The sequence below is a fragment of the Lycium barbarum genome, chromosome 11 (assembly GCF_019175385.1).
Source record: "Lycium barbarum isolate Lr01 chromosome 11, ASM1917538v2, whole genome shotgun sequence".
In the NCBI taxonomy this organism is placed as follows: domain Eukaryota; kingdom Viridiplantae; phylum Streptophyta; class Magnoliopsida; order Solanales; family Solanaceae; genus Lycium; species Lycium barbarum.
In genome coordinates, this window is record NC_083347.1 from 112,232,175 (window position 1) to 112,246,835 (window position 14,661).

Consider the following 14,661-nt stretch of genomic DNA (forward strand, 5'->3'; position numbering starts at 1 on the left):
ATTTCTTTGATAAAACAACCATTGTTAAACAAGCGGTATTGTATCAACAAGGCTTGGAGACAATGATTTCCCTGTGATGCCCCTCTTGCTCTACAATCCTGCAAAATACCAAGCTATTTCTGCTGCTCTCTCACGGGAAGATCTTTCTCAAAGCACTGGGCGTTAGCGCTTGCACTTAAAATTTATGTTATTTCTGATGAGTAGATTCTCTTGTGAACTTTCACTTTCTCAGATACTTCTTTCATTGTAATCTTTACCGTAGACGATTTTCGAACTGATGCGTTGCTTTATGCACAATTTAGCATTACTGATGAAATGATTAAATTTCATCCTTACACTAGTAAAAGGAGCTGCTAGGCTTGAGCTACGGCGTGTCACCTCACCCTTCCGATATTCGCCATTCTTTTTCGGGTTTGGGGTAGCGATTGTGGGGGTGGGGAAGTGTTTAATCAATAGATGAGATCCTAATTTGGATGATAAGGACATTTTACTGTTCCAAAACAGAAGAAAAAAAGAAATTTTACTCGAATCCTCATGCATGGATGCCATATTTAGGTGTCTCAGTTATCAAATCTTGGGAGAGAGAACATCACCACATCAAGCCATGGAGTATCTATCCAAAAAAAATAAAAATGTAGCATACTGATTAACTACTTACAAGTAGTCAAAAGGGTCCGACGAAGGGACGCACCCCAAGGGGTGGTATGTCAAAATGAAATATGCTGTAATGCAAAGTGTTGGCATGGGCTAATCACATCTAGTATTATTCCCAAAGAGGTTATAATCTATAAGCTTCTGTACTCCAATTGAAGTTTACCTTCTCTTATATGAGAAAATTCAGGAATTGGTGAGAAATTGACAATCTGCATTTATCCTCAATGAGATTATATTCTATAAGCTTCTAAATACTCCAATTGAACGTTACAGTCCATTGTCTGAGAAAGCCAGGGATTGGTGAGAAATTGAGCTTCTGTATCCATGGCAGGTAAAATACTTTTAACACATATCATCTAGCCCATTGCATGACAGATTCATTGCCTCATGGAAGAGTGAATTTGTCAACCATCTGCTGATTAAAATTTTCTCTTAATGTGTCGGAATCAAATAAGAAAGAAGTCAGGAAGTACGTTAATTATTACTCTAAACATTGTTTCTTCGATAGATCTGCAGAAGATACAATATGCTGGCATATGTCAGCTGTCCCACCACTGAGGTTCCCTTGCACTGGTAGAGTTATTCTCTTGCCACTGCAATGAGGTTGAGTTGTGATTTCATTTTAACTTTCTGAATGAGAAGAGGAGTTGTAGAAAGAATTGGATATGCATAAACTGGTGAAGTAAAGAAGACATTTCTCGAATTTGAGAGGCTTGATCAGGATTGCATAGTGTTTTTAGTAATCATTGTTTTTCTGCTCTGGGGAAGTAATTAAACTGCAAGTACGCTATATGACTTTTGATAGGTAAGTTGCTGTTATGCAACAACTGGTTCTGCGTCAAGTTCTTTTTAAGTTGTTACTACTTGCCAGCTAGTCAGCACCAAATACCCATGTTCAGGCAGCTATACTCGAAAACTCAGTGATACATCTGATTACACTTAATTTAGTCAAGCTCTCTTCTGTCCTCCTGTTCAACAAACCTATAGCTGTCATTTTCACATTACCTTAACTTGTGTGACAATTCACTTTTTGCTGCTTAATATTATTTGGCTTGTAGAGGAATTTGTTTGTGACACTCATGAACTTGGAAGATGCCAAATAAAGTTCAATGTTAAACTAACAAAGAATGCTGTAAAGAATAGTTTATTCATTAATCATAGAGATCTTTTTTGGTTGAAAACGCTCCCAGGCACTATTATCGAGAATATGACCTAAAGGGTTTCTGGTCAGCTCTTTCCACTCCGGTGATCCTTCTGATCGCCGAAAATACACTCATCTTTTCTCTTCTTCCTGTCTTCTCTCTCTCTCTCTCTTCCAGAAAATCTCTCCTCTCTCACTTTTCTTTCTGCCCCCAAAGCTTTTCTCCCTCTTCTCTTTCTCCTTTCTCCCTTCTTCGATGGAGGGGAGAACCTTTTTTGTTGCTGGGGAAAAGTCTTTCGAACTGTTAGACATTAGCGAAGATCAGATCAGATGGTTCATGCTCTACGAACGCAGCAGGAGGTTCATAGGGAAGATTCGGATTGATGAGAACAACTTAAGATGGGTTTGTGGTGCTATGAAAGAGGCTTCAAAGGGCCAAGGTACGCTTTGTCGGAGACGGGGAAGAAAGATCAAAGCATATACTTACAGGGTTCATCGGAATTTTAATAGTTATGGTAGATTTGTTCGCATAGAAGCTTGGTTGGGAAATAGGAAGTCCTCAGTTATCATCCCAGAGATTATCAATAACGGTGGATGGGAAGAAATCGCCAACAAAATTTTGAGATATCTATGGAAACCCCCTATTCAGTCGGAGAGGTGGAGCCCCCATTCCCAAGCAAGGTCTTACTGTGATGTTTCCAAGATAGAAAATTGGCCATCTCTAGAGTCAAACAATGCTAATCAGTCCATACCAGTAGCATCCCCTAACAGTTCCAGCCAAATGCCTTATCGGAAGATTCAACGACACCTTCAACACCTCCCAGATCATGATACGATTCAAAAGTGGTTATATACTAGGCGGAAGATGACAGCAGGGTTGAAGGTTTCTCCAATTTCGCACAATCTTTTTCTCTTCGAAATGCCTTCTCGACAAGAAGCAGTTAGAGTTAAGGCCGGTGACTGGTTCTGGAATGGCCGGAGACTTACCCTGGAATGGTGGTCGCCGGTCTTTGATCTGAGTTCGCCTGCTGAGCTTTGGATAAAAGCTTTTGGTATTCCACTTCATGCCTGGTCTAACAACTCATTCCAAAGGATTGGAGATTTATGTGGAGGCTTTGTGGACATCGACGAGGACACAAAGAAAAGATCTAATCTGCAATGGGCAAGAATATGCATCAAGGAGACCTCTAGAGATCTCCCCTGCAAACTAGAACTCAAAGTGGTTGATTTGAGTTACGAAATTTGGGTGATTCCAGATGCCCACACAAAAATTTAGGTCGCCGGAGATGAGAATGGTGGCAAAGGAAAAAAATTGGTAGGAGAAGACGATGCAGAGATTTCAAGAAAAGAAAAGGACAGAACTGCAGGCAGACCACTGGTGCAGCACGTGGTCTCTGACTTTAATTCAAATTTGCCACGTAATATCAGATTGGGCCCAACACTTAAACCTAATGCTAAAACATTTGAGGTTGGATCTTCCTCTATAGTTGGGCCGACGAAATTAAAATCAGCAAACAAGGCCTCTCTCTACAAAGGCCCATATCAGAGGAGAAATAAGGGTAGAAGTATCTGGAAGCCAAGCCCCCAAGACCCATGTATTTTTAACACTCGAATATCGCCCCATCGTGATTTTCTTGATCCTCTTTCTACTGAGCTTCAGGCTCTCGAACTTAAACGCATGGTTTCAGAGAAAGAGGACGACGCTTGTCCAAGCATTTGTGAAGCTGATGATAAAGGAGAAGATGGAGAAGAGTATCAAAAATTGGCACCCCCTGGAATTGGAGAATTTCAACAAATTGGTTCACTTGGAAACCCTTCGCAGATGATGAATCCTGCAACTGCATCTAGAATCGGAGAATTTCAACATCCACTTGGAATTCCTCCGCAGATGAATCCTGCAATTGCTTCTGATTCTGACTAGTCTTCTATTGCATGTAACGGGTTCCCATCACTTCCTTGGTATGAAGACAATGTACATAACCATCAGGTGGTCCAAACCCCATCAGTTATTTCTACTTCTAATTGGACTAAATTGATCATGGTCAAGGCTTGCAAAGCTTTTGGGGTTAATGTCGCCAGATTCGAACATGAACTGTTTGACATGATCATAAGGATGGAACAAAGGAGGCAGCAGCAACAACAGATGGTATCTTCAGAGGGCAGGCCAAAGCCTAAAATGAAGAAAGGGGCAACTGAGTTAAAAAGATTATCGTCAAGTTTAATTCAGGATGCCGAGCCATCAAGGTTGAGGGGTAGGTCTCACAAAGCTCAGTCAAGATGAAATTAAAAACCTTAAGCTGGAATGTCAGGGGTTTGAATGAAAGTCAGAAAAGGAGTACCATTAAGTCTCTATTTATGAACTGGAAGGCTGATATAGTTTGTTTGCAAGAGACTAAAATTGAGAACTGGTCATATCAACGTGTAGGCTCTCTTTGGGGGAATAGATGGGCTAGCTGGGCAGTTTTACAAGCTAGTGGAAACCAGGGGGGGGGGGGGGGGGAATTATAATAATATGGGACAAAAGGCTGTGGAAAAGCATCATCATTGAGCCTGGAACATATTCAGAAAAAGGCTGTGGAGAAGCTTAAACTTTTGAAAAAGGATATCTCCAATTGGAACAGAAAGGTATTTGGGAAGTTGGAAGACCAAAGAAGCAAGGCTCTAAATGAACTTTCAAGACTGGAGCAATCTACTGAAGGTAGAATCCTTACGGAATATGAAAAGATTCAATTGCTTAATTTGCAGGCTCAGATAGAAGAAGTAGCAAGGATTGAAGAGATATCTTGGAGACAAAAGTCAAGTTGTCTATGGCTTAGGGATGGGGATAGAAACACAAAGTTTTTTCAAAACATGGCTAATGCACATAGAAGGTATAACTGCATTGATAAGCTACAAGTAAGGGGGTCCACTACTGAAGACAAAGAAGAAATCAAAGAGGAGATTTTGAGCTTCTATCAACAGTTGTATACAGAGAATGAACCTTGGAGACCATCGGTTAGATTTGATAATCTGGCTAGAATCTCTCAAGAAGAAAAGATCTGGCTGGAAAGGGAGTTTGAAGAAGATGAGATTTGTTCAGTCATTAAAAATTGTGCTCCAGATATGGCCTTTTTTCAACATGCTTGGGAGGTCATCAAAAATGAGATTATCAATGCCTTGAAGCACTTCCATCACCACTGTCACATGGTCAAATGCATCAATGCTTCCTTCATTTCCTTGATTCCTAAGAAGAAAGGGGCAATCGAACTCAAGGATTACAGACCAATCAGTCTAATTAGTAGTGTCTACAAAATTGCTTCAAAGTTACTTGTAGAAAGACTCAAAACAGTGATCGGGAAATTGGTGTCGGGGAGTCAGAATGCTTTTGTTAGGGGAAGTCAAATCAGATACGCATCACTCATTGCCAATGAGGCTCTAGATTGGAGACTAAAGAGTGTAGAACCAGGGTTGCTATTCAAGCTAGACATAGAGAAGGCTTTCGACAAAGTGAGCTGGTCATATGTGCTTAACATTCTGAGTCATATGGGCTTTGGAAACTGGTGGATAAGGTGGATAAAGTATATCATCTCTACTGTCAAATATTCCATTTTGGTTAACAGGGGACCTGTGGGTTTCTTTTCCCCTCAGAGAGGCATCCGACAAGGTGATCCAATCTCACCCTTTTTGTTCATTTTGGCAATGGAAGGACTTAGCAAAATGTTGCAGACAGCTAGCCATTTGCAATGGATTGTGCCATTTAAGATAGGAAGGAACCCAGGACCTCAAACTGATGTCTCTCACCTGTTATATGCAGATGATACTTTGATCTTTTGTGGTGCTGAGAGATCACAAGTGACAAAGCTTAACTGAACCTTATTTATATTTGAAGCTATTTCAGGTCTGCATATGAACATGCTTAAGAGCACTATTTATCCTGTCAATGAGGTACCAAATATGGAAGAGCTAGCAGATATCGTGGGTTGCAAGATTAGATCATTTCCTTCCACTTACTTGGGTCTTCCTTTGGGTGCTAATTACAAATCTACTGAAATCTGAACAGGAATCGTTGAAAAGTTCGAAAAGAAATTGGCAACATGGCAAATGCAATATCTTTTATTTGGTGGCAGGCTGACACTAATCAAAAGTGTTCTCGACAGCTTACCTACTTATTATATGGCACTGTTTCAAATCCCAACTGACGTTCTGGAGCAAATTGACAAGTTAAGGTGAGATTTTCTCTGGGAAGGCAACAGTGAGGACCACAAATACCATCTCGTCAAGTGGGAGAAGGTGAGTCAACCAAAATTTCAAGGAGGTCTTGGTATTAAGGACCTTGCAGCTCATAACAAAAGCATGATGATGAAGTGGCTTTGGAGATTCAATCTGGAGGATGCAGGGTTATGGAAAGATGTTGTGATAGATAAACATGGAATATTGGATCACTGGTGCACAAAGGCCTCTAGTCTTCCTTATGGAGTGGGTCTCTGGAAGGGTATTAGAAGATTGTGGGACACATTTGTTCAACAAACTCATTTTGAAGTGGGCAATGGCTCACTCTTAAGATTCTGGAAGGACAAATGGGTTGGAAGTACCATCCTTCAGGATGACTTTCCAAATTTGTTCAGAATAGCTCAAGATCCCAACTCTGTAATTGCTGCTAACAGAGAAGGGAACATTTGGGACCTGTCTTTCAGAAGAAACATGTATGATTGGGAAGTGAATGAGTTGCTAGATCTTTTTTCGAGACTTCAACAATATTTCATCAATCCCCAGGCAGCTGACAAACTGAAATGAGGACAACACTGTGGGGGAATCTACACAGTCAAGGAAGGATACCATCACATGTGCTCTAGAAATCCATTCATAGACAATTGGCCCTGGAAACTCATTTGGAGAGCAAACCTACCTCTTAAAGTCATATGTTTCACTTGGACAGCTCTATATGAGGCTTGTCTTACTCAAGTCAACCTGATGAAAAGGAACACTCAGCTTCCAAGCATATGCCATATGTGCAGAAAGGAGGTTGAAACTACCAGGCATCTTTTCCTCCACTGTGAAGTGGCCTCAGAAATCTGGAATATGTTTTTTTGCCTCTTTGGTCTTAATTGGACCATTCCTCTCTCAATAAAGGAAGCTTATGAGAGCTGGAATCTATGGAAAGTTGACAAAGCCATCAAGAAAATCTGGAACATGGTACCAGCTTTTATATTTTGGTGTATCTGGTTAGAGAGGAATAGGAGATGTTTTCAGGGGGTGTCAACACCTTTAGGTCTTTTGAAAGCAAGGTGTATTGCCAATTTTTTTTACCAATTTAGTTGGACCAAATTGGTCCCTGTAGGTTATGCAGATCAATTTTTGGATTTTACTAGCTCATTAGTTCTGGCTTAGATATTTGTTGTACAGCCAGCCAGTTTTCTTTTTGTAAGCTCAAATGCTATATCTTGTAATTATTGCATCTTCTTGATGCCTTTGATTAATACCACTTACTTCATCCAAAAAAAAGTTCAATGTTAAGATCGCTGATAATAAATGTAGCTATAGATGCAATTAGAAATCTGTGACCAAGTTTGGAAAGCAATTTGAACGTAAAAGTGGTAGATGGGTCGAAGACAAAGTTTTGGGGAGATAGATGGAACAATAAGAGGCCTTTAAAGGACTCATTTCCTGATTTGTATAGGATATGCAATAATCCAGAGGGCACTGTCAATGAATGTTGGTCAGAACCAGATACTTTGAGGTGGATGCATAGCAAGGATGGGGTATTCTCTGTCAACAAGGCCTACAGGTTAACTAATATGCAACCAAACAGAAACCAACAAATATTGTGGAGAAATGTGTGGAAAAACATAACATCAACTAAGGTAAAATGCTTCACATGCTTGGTGGTCAGAAGGGCCTGTTTGACACTAAGAAGTTCTGAAGAAAAAGAGGCAGATCATTGTTTCAAGATGTCAATTATGTGGGGAAGCTGAGGAGACTAACAATCATCTTTTTTGGCATTGTAGTTTCACATCACAGCTATGGTCACTATTCTTTAGTCATACAAATATAATATGGACCATGCCTGAACATGCTACAGATTTGTTGAGCTGCTGGATTAAAAGAGGAGGAAGCAAGAGTCAGAAGAAATGGTGGAGAATAATTCCACTTTGCATTTGGTGGACAGTGTACAAGGAAAGGAATAGCAGAAGCTTTGAAGATAGGTCCAATTCCATCCACTTAGTTAAATGGAACTTTTGACTTTTGGTGTAAAGAGAAAGATGTAGAGGAAATATACCTTGTAGCTTTCTTTGGCTCTCTGTAAGTATTTTCTTTCTTGTTACTGCTGTTTTGTTCTTTTGATGGGGGACAACATATCCTAAATGCTGAGAAATACATTACTAGTTTCCCAAAAAAAAAAAAAAACATGTAGTTATAGATGCAAGAAAAAAAACCAACAAGGGGACAGCTCCCATCCTTTTACTTCTGTACGAGATAGTAGTCTTTTCTCTGTATTAATCTGTATATGGAACAAATAAGACTGTATACAGTGCAAATTATGATATAGACAGTACATGTAGCTATAGATGCAAGAAATGAAACCAACAAGGGGACAGCTCCCATCCTTTTACTTTTGTACGAGATAGTAGTCTTTTCTCTGTATTAATCTGTATATGGAACAAATAAGACTGTATACAGTGCAAATTGTGATATAGATAGTTTTTTTGAGTTATAAGTTACAACATCACCAAGCAAATACGCTACAGATACTTTTTAGCAAGAGCAACTCATTGGTAAAACACAAGTATTGATAACTCTTACATTTTGGTTAGGAATCCAATAAGTTTAGATTTTTATGTGTCACGATGTGTTCTATAAATTTGACTATCTAGTGGTTATATGTGTTATCATGCAAGAATATGTTGCAATTCTATTTTCTAACTAGTTTCTAGTTAATTACGTTAATTGCTTAGTACATTGCATATTTGATATTTGAATGATGAGTCAGCATTAGTCGATACTAGAGTTTTTTTTTTTCTGGTGTTTGTAAGACTGATAACGTGTTACATTCTACATTGAAGCATGGGAGTTGTCACATCTTGTGCCTTGGCTCTAGGTGCAGAGAAACTTATTTGTATTGTAGATGGTCCAATACCAAACTAGTCTGAACATCCTAGATGTTTCGCGATTTTGCAAGATGCTTACATGGGTTGTGGACGAGCTGAGCAAAGCGAGACTGCAGCTAATTTGAAGCACTTAGTCAGGAGGATTTGAATTGTCTAAGTTACAGTAGTTTCAATTGAGCAGTCGCTTTCCAAATGGAAGCACCTATAGCCCCCACATGTCAGAATGGTGTTGGTTTTGGCAATGGTTATAAGCGGCTTTGATCCGTTGGACAAGTTTTTGCCACTGGTTGTCAAGAGAAGCTAAGTCGTTTTACAACTAGGTGCTGCCTGCTGCTGCTGATTTTGTTTGCACAGTAAGTCCTTGCTAACTGGAAAAACTCTAAAATAGTCAAAACTAGAGAACAGTTGCTGTGTTATTTTCTACTGCCTTATGAAAAATAGAAAATTTTCTCTTTTGAACTTGACCCTTGGTAGCAAAAGGGTAGAGTTCTAGGAATAGGCGACTTGTTCCTTATTCATAGTATTTGGTAGTGTTTTGTAGCTTGCAGTTCATAGTAAATATCCACTTTAACAGTGGGCTATCGTCTAACTTGCTTCACAAAAGAAAGTTCTGATGTCCCAAATAAATCGGCTCCTCACTTGGTAGTTATTAGCATGAGATATATGTTAGTAGAAACCTAATTGTTTATTTGATTTTCCATCAGGAGGACGTGAAAGAGTTTCACCTGCTGAACGAGATCAGTAGTGAAGTTCTAGTAAGGGAATCAAAAGATATGGAGTTGGGATAGTGGTAGCTTGGTAAGAAACTTTTAGTGTGTCTTCAAACTCTGTAGAAACATGCATACTTAAGTCAAGGGTCGGGATTTACCAGCGTCTGGCGTCATGAAGTGATTGGCTGTTCCTACTATGATGAGGTTTGGATGAGCCTAATCAGTGTCAAGGGGAACATTTTCTTATTAAGCTGCCTTTGGAGGCTTTTAACTTGACCTCTGTAAGGTTCAGTTTGTTTGATATTGAATGTGATCCTAATCACCTTAATCCAATCATGTTCTGCAATAAGCATTGCATCATTAGTTTGCAATTTCCCAAGGGTAGCAATAAGGTGAATTCATAATTCATAAGTCATAACTCATAACTCATAAATTTAATTCGCTAACCTTTTATTTTGTAGAGTGCACTTCTATCTAGCTTTCTACCATATTTTTCTTGACCCTTCCTTTGAAACAGAATATTTTATTGTTAAAATTTCTTTCGGTAGTTTATATTCTTCTCTCTTTATATGCTGGGGGTAGTTGCTGTTATACTTAGAATATGCGTTTTTATTAAAATGTAAACGACATTTAATAAAGAAACCCCTCTGTCTGCAGCCACATTTAATAAACGACATTTGGCAATGCGTTTTACACTATCAAGAAACCCCTCTGTCTGCAGCCACATATTTTCAAACTTCAAGTAAGATGTGCTAGAGTCCCAGTCCCCACACTCCAACATCAAAGGCTTATGATCAGATTCCACTCGAGGGAGAGATATCTGTTTTATAGCCTTAAAACAGTCATTCCAATCAGGAGAAGTCAAGAATCTGTCTAATCGTGATGCCTGCAATTGTTCAGTTACTCTAGACCAAGTGTATTGAGCTCCCAGAAGAGGCAAATCCATGAGACCCAAATCTAGTATAGTATCTGAGAAGGTTTTCATGGCACTTGTCCTTCTGTGACAATTAAATTTCTCACAATCAAATCTACACACATTAAAGTCTCCTCCCAACACTCAATAACCATCCCAGGTGCCCCTTATAGAAGCTAGTTCATACCAAAGATCCTCCCTTTCATTGTTGCTATGTGGGCCACACACCGCAGTGAAACACCACCTGAATTACTCTTGCAGACTCTCCAGAATTACGGAAACTGAATATGTTCCAGGCTCAATGATGATGCTTTTCCACAGCCTTTTATCCCATATTATTATAATTCCCAACCCCCCCTCTCGTTTCCACTAGCTTGTAAAACTGCCCAGCTAGCCCATCTATTACCCCAAAGAGAGCCTACAAGTTTATATGACCAGTTCTCAATTTTAGTCTCTTGCAAACAAACTATATCAGCCTTCCAGTTCATCAATAGAGACTTAATGGTACTCCTTTTCTGACTTTCATTCAAACCCCTGACATTCCAGCTTAAGATTTTTAATTTCATCTTGACTGAGCTTTGTGAGACCTACCCCTCAACCTTGATGGCTCGACATCCTGAATTAAACTTGACGATAATCTTTTTAACTCAGTTGCCCCTTTCTTCTTTTTAGGATTTGGCCCACCCTCTGAAGATACCATCTGTTGTTGCTGCTGCCTCCTTTGTTCCATCCTTATGATCATGTCAAACAATTCATGTTCGAATCTGGCGACATTAACCCCAAAAGCTTTGCAAGCCTTGACCATAATCAATTTAGTCCAATTAGAAGTAGAAATAACTGATGGGGTTTGGACCACCTGATGGTTATGTACATTGTCTTCATACCAAGGAAGTGATGGGAACCCGTTACATGCAATAGAAGACTGGTCAGAATCAGAAGCAATTGCAGGATTCATTTGCGGAGGAATTCCAAGTGGATGTTGAAATTCTCCGATTCTAGATGCAGTTGCAGGATTCATTATCTGCGAATGGTTTCCAAGTGAACCAATTTGTTGAAATTCTCCAATTCCAGGGGGTACCAATTGTTGATACTCTTCTCCATCTTCTCCTTCATCATCAGCTTCACAAATGCTTGGACAAGCATCGTCCTCTTTCTCTGAAACCATGCGTTTAAGTTCGAGAGCCTGAAGCTCAGTAGATAGAGGATCAAGAAAATCACGAGGGGGCGATATGCGAGTGTTAAAAATACATGGGTCTTGGGCCCTTGGCTTCCAGATACTTCTACCCTTATTTCTCCTCTGATATGGGCTTTTGTAGAGACAGGCCTTGTTTGCTGATTTTAATTTCGTCGGCCCAACTATAGAGGAAGATCCAACCTCAAATGTTTTAGCATTAGGTTTAAGTGTTGGGCCCAATCTGATATTACGTGGCAAATTTGAATTAAAGTCAGAGACCACGTGCTGCACCAGTGGTCGGCCTGCAGTTCTGTCCTTTTCTTTTCTTGAAATCTCTGCATCGTCTTCTCCCACCAATTTTTTTCCTTTGCCACCATGCTCATCTCCGGTGACCCAAATTTTTGTTTGGGCATCTGGAATCACCCAAATTTCGTAACTCAAATCAGCCATTTTGAGTTCCAGTTTGCAGGGGAGATCTCTAGAGGTCTCATTGATGCATATTCTTGCCCATTGCAGATTAGATCTTTTCTTTGTGTCCTCGTCGATGTCCACCAAGCCTCCACATAAATCTCCAAGCCTTTGGACTGAGTTGTTAGACCAGGCATGAAGTGGAATACCAAAAGCTTTTATCCAAAGCTCAGCAGGCGAACTCAGATCAAAGACCGGCGACCACCATTCCAGGGTAAGTCTCCGGCCATTCCAGAACCTGTCACCGGCCTTAACTCTAACTGCTTCTTGTCGAGAAGGCATTTCGAAGAGAAAAAGATTGTGCGAAATTGGAGAAACCTTCAACCCTGCTGTCATCTTCAGCCTAGTATAGAACCACTTTTGAATCGTATCATGATCTGGGAGGTGTTGAAGGTGTCGTTGAATCTTCCGATAAGGCATTTGGCTGGAACTGTTAGGGGATGCTACTGGTATGGACTGATTAGCATTGTTTGACTCTAGAGATGGCCAATTTTCTATCTTGGAAACATCACAGTAAGACCTTGCTTGGGAATGGGGGCTCCACCTGTCCGACTGAATAGGGGGTTTCCATAGATATCTCAAAATTTTGTGGGCGATTTCTTCCCATCCACCGTTATTGATAATCTCTGGGATGATAACTGAGGACTTCCTATTTCCCAACCAAGCTTCTATGCGAACAAATCTACCATAACTATTAAAATTCCGATGAACCCTGTAAGTATATGCTTCGATCTTTCTTCCCCGTATCCGACAAAATGTACCTTGGCCCTTTGAAGCCTCTTTCATAGCACCACAAACCCATATTAAGTTGTTCTCATCAATCCGAATCTTCCCTATGAACCTCCTGCTGCGTTCGTAGAGCATGGACCATCTGATCTGATCTTCGCTAATGTCTAACAGTTCGAAAGACTTTTCCCCAGCAACAAAAAAGGTTCTCCCCTCCATCGAAGAAGGGAGAAAGGAGAAAGAGAAGAGGGAGAAAAGCTTTGGGGGCAGAAAGAAAAGTGAGAGAGGAGAGATTTTCTGGAAGAGAGAGAGAGAAGACAGGAAGAAGAGAAAAGATGAGTGTATTTTCGGCGATCAGAAGGATCACCGGAGTGGAAAGAGCTGACCAGAAACCCTTTAGGTCATATTCTCGATAATAGTGCCTGGGAGCGTTTTCATCCAAAAAAGATCTCTATGATTAATGAATAAACTATTCTTTACAGCATTCTTTGTTAGTTTAACATTGAACTTTATTTGGCATCTTCCAAGTTCATGAGTGTCACAAACAAATTCCTCTACAAGCCAAATAATATTAAGCAGCAAAAAGTGAATTGTCACACAAGTTAAGGTAATGTGAAAATGACAGCTATAGGTTTGTTGAACAGGAGGACAGAAGAGAGCTTGACTAAATTAAGTGTAATCAGATGTATCACTGAGTTTTCGAGTATAGCTGCCTGAACAGGGGTATTTGGTGCTGACTAGCTGGCAAGTAGTAACAACTTAAAAAGAACCTGACGCAGAACCAGTTGTTGCATAACAACAACTTACCTATCAAAAGTCATATAGCGTACTTGCAGTTTAATTACTTCCCCAGAGCAGAAAAACCATGATTACTAAAAACACTATGCAATCCTGATCAAGCCTCTCAAATTCGAGAAATGTCTTCTTTACTTCACCAGTTTATGCATATCCAATTCTTTCTACAACTCCTCTTCTCATTCAGAAAGTTAAAATGAAATCACAACTCAACCTCATTGCAGTGGCAAGAGAATAACTCTACCAGTGCAAGGGAACCTCAGTGGTGGGACAGCTGACATATGCCAGCATATTGTATCTTTTGCAAATCTATCGAAGAAACAATGTTTAGAGTAATAATTAACGTACTTCCTGACTTCTTTCCTATTTGATTCTGACACATTAAGAGAAAAGTTTAATCAGCAGATGGTTGACAAATTCACTCTTCCATGAGGCAATGAATCTGTCATGCAATGGGCTAGATGATCTGTGTTAAAAGTATTTTACTTGCCATGGATACAGAAGCTCAATTTCTCACCAATCCCTGGCTTTCTCAGACAAGAGACTGTAACGTTCAATTGGAGTATTTAGAAACTTATAGAATATAATCTCATTGAGGATAAATGCAGATTGTCAATTTCTCACCAATTCCTGAATTTTCTCATATAAGAGAAGGTAAACTTCAATTGGAGTACAGAAGCTTATAGATTATAACCTCTTTGGGAATAATACAAGATGTGATTAGCCCATGCCAACACTTTGCATTACAACATATTTCATTTTGACATACCACCCCTTGGGGTGCGTCCCTTCGCCGGACCCTTTTGACAACTTGTAAGTAGTTAATCAGTATGCTACATTTTTTTTTGGATAGATACTCCATGGCTTGATGTGGTGATGTTCTCTCTCCCAAGATTTGATAACTGAGACACCTAAATATGGCATCCATGCATGAGGATTCGAGTAAAATTTCTTTTTTTTTCTTCTGCTTTGGAACAGTAAAATGTCCTTATCAT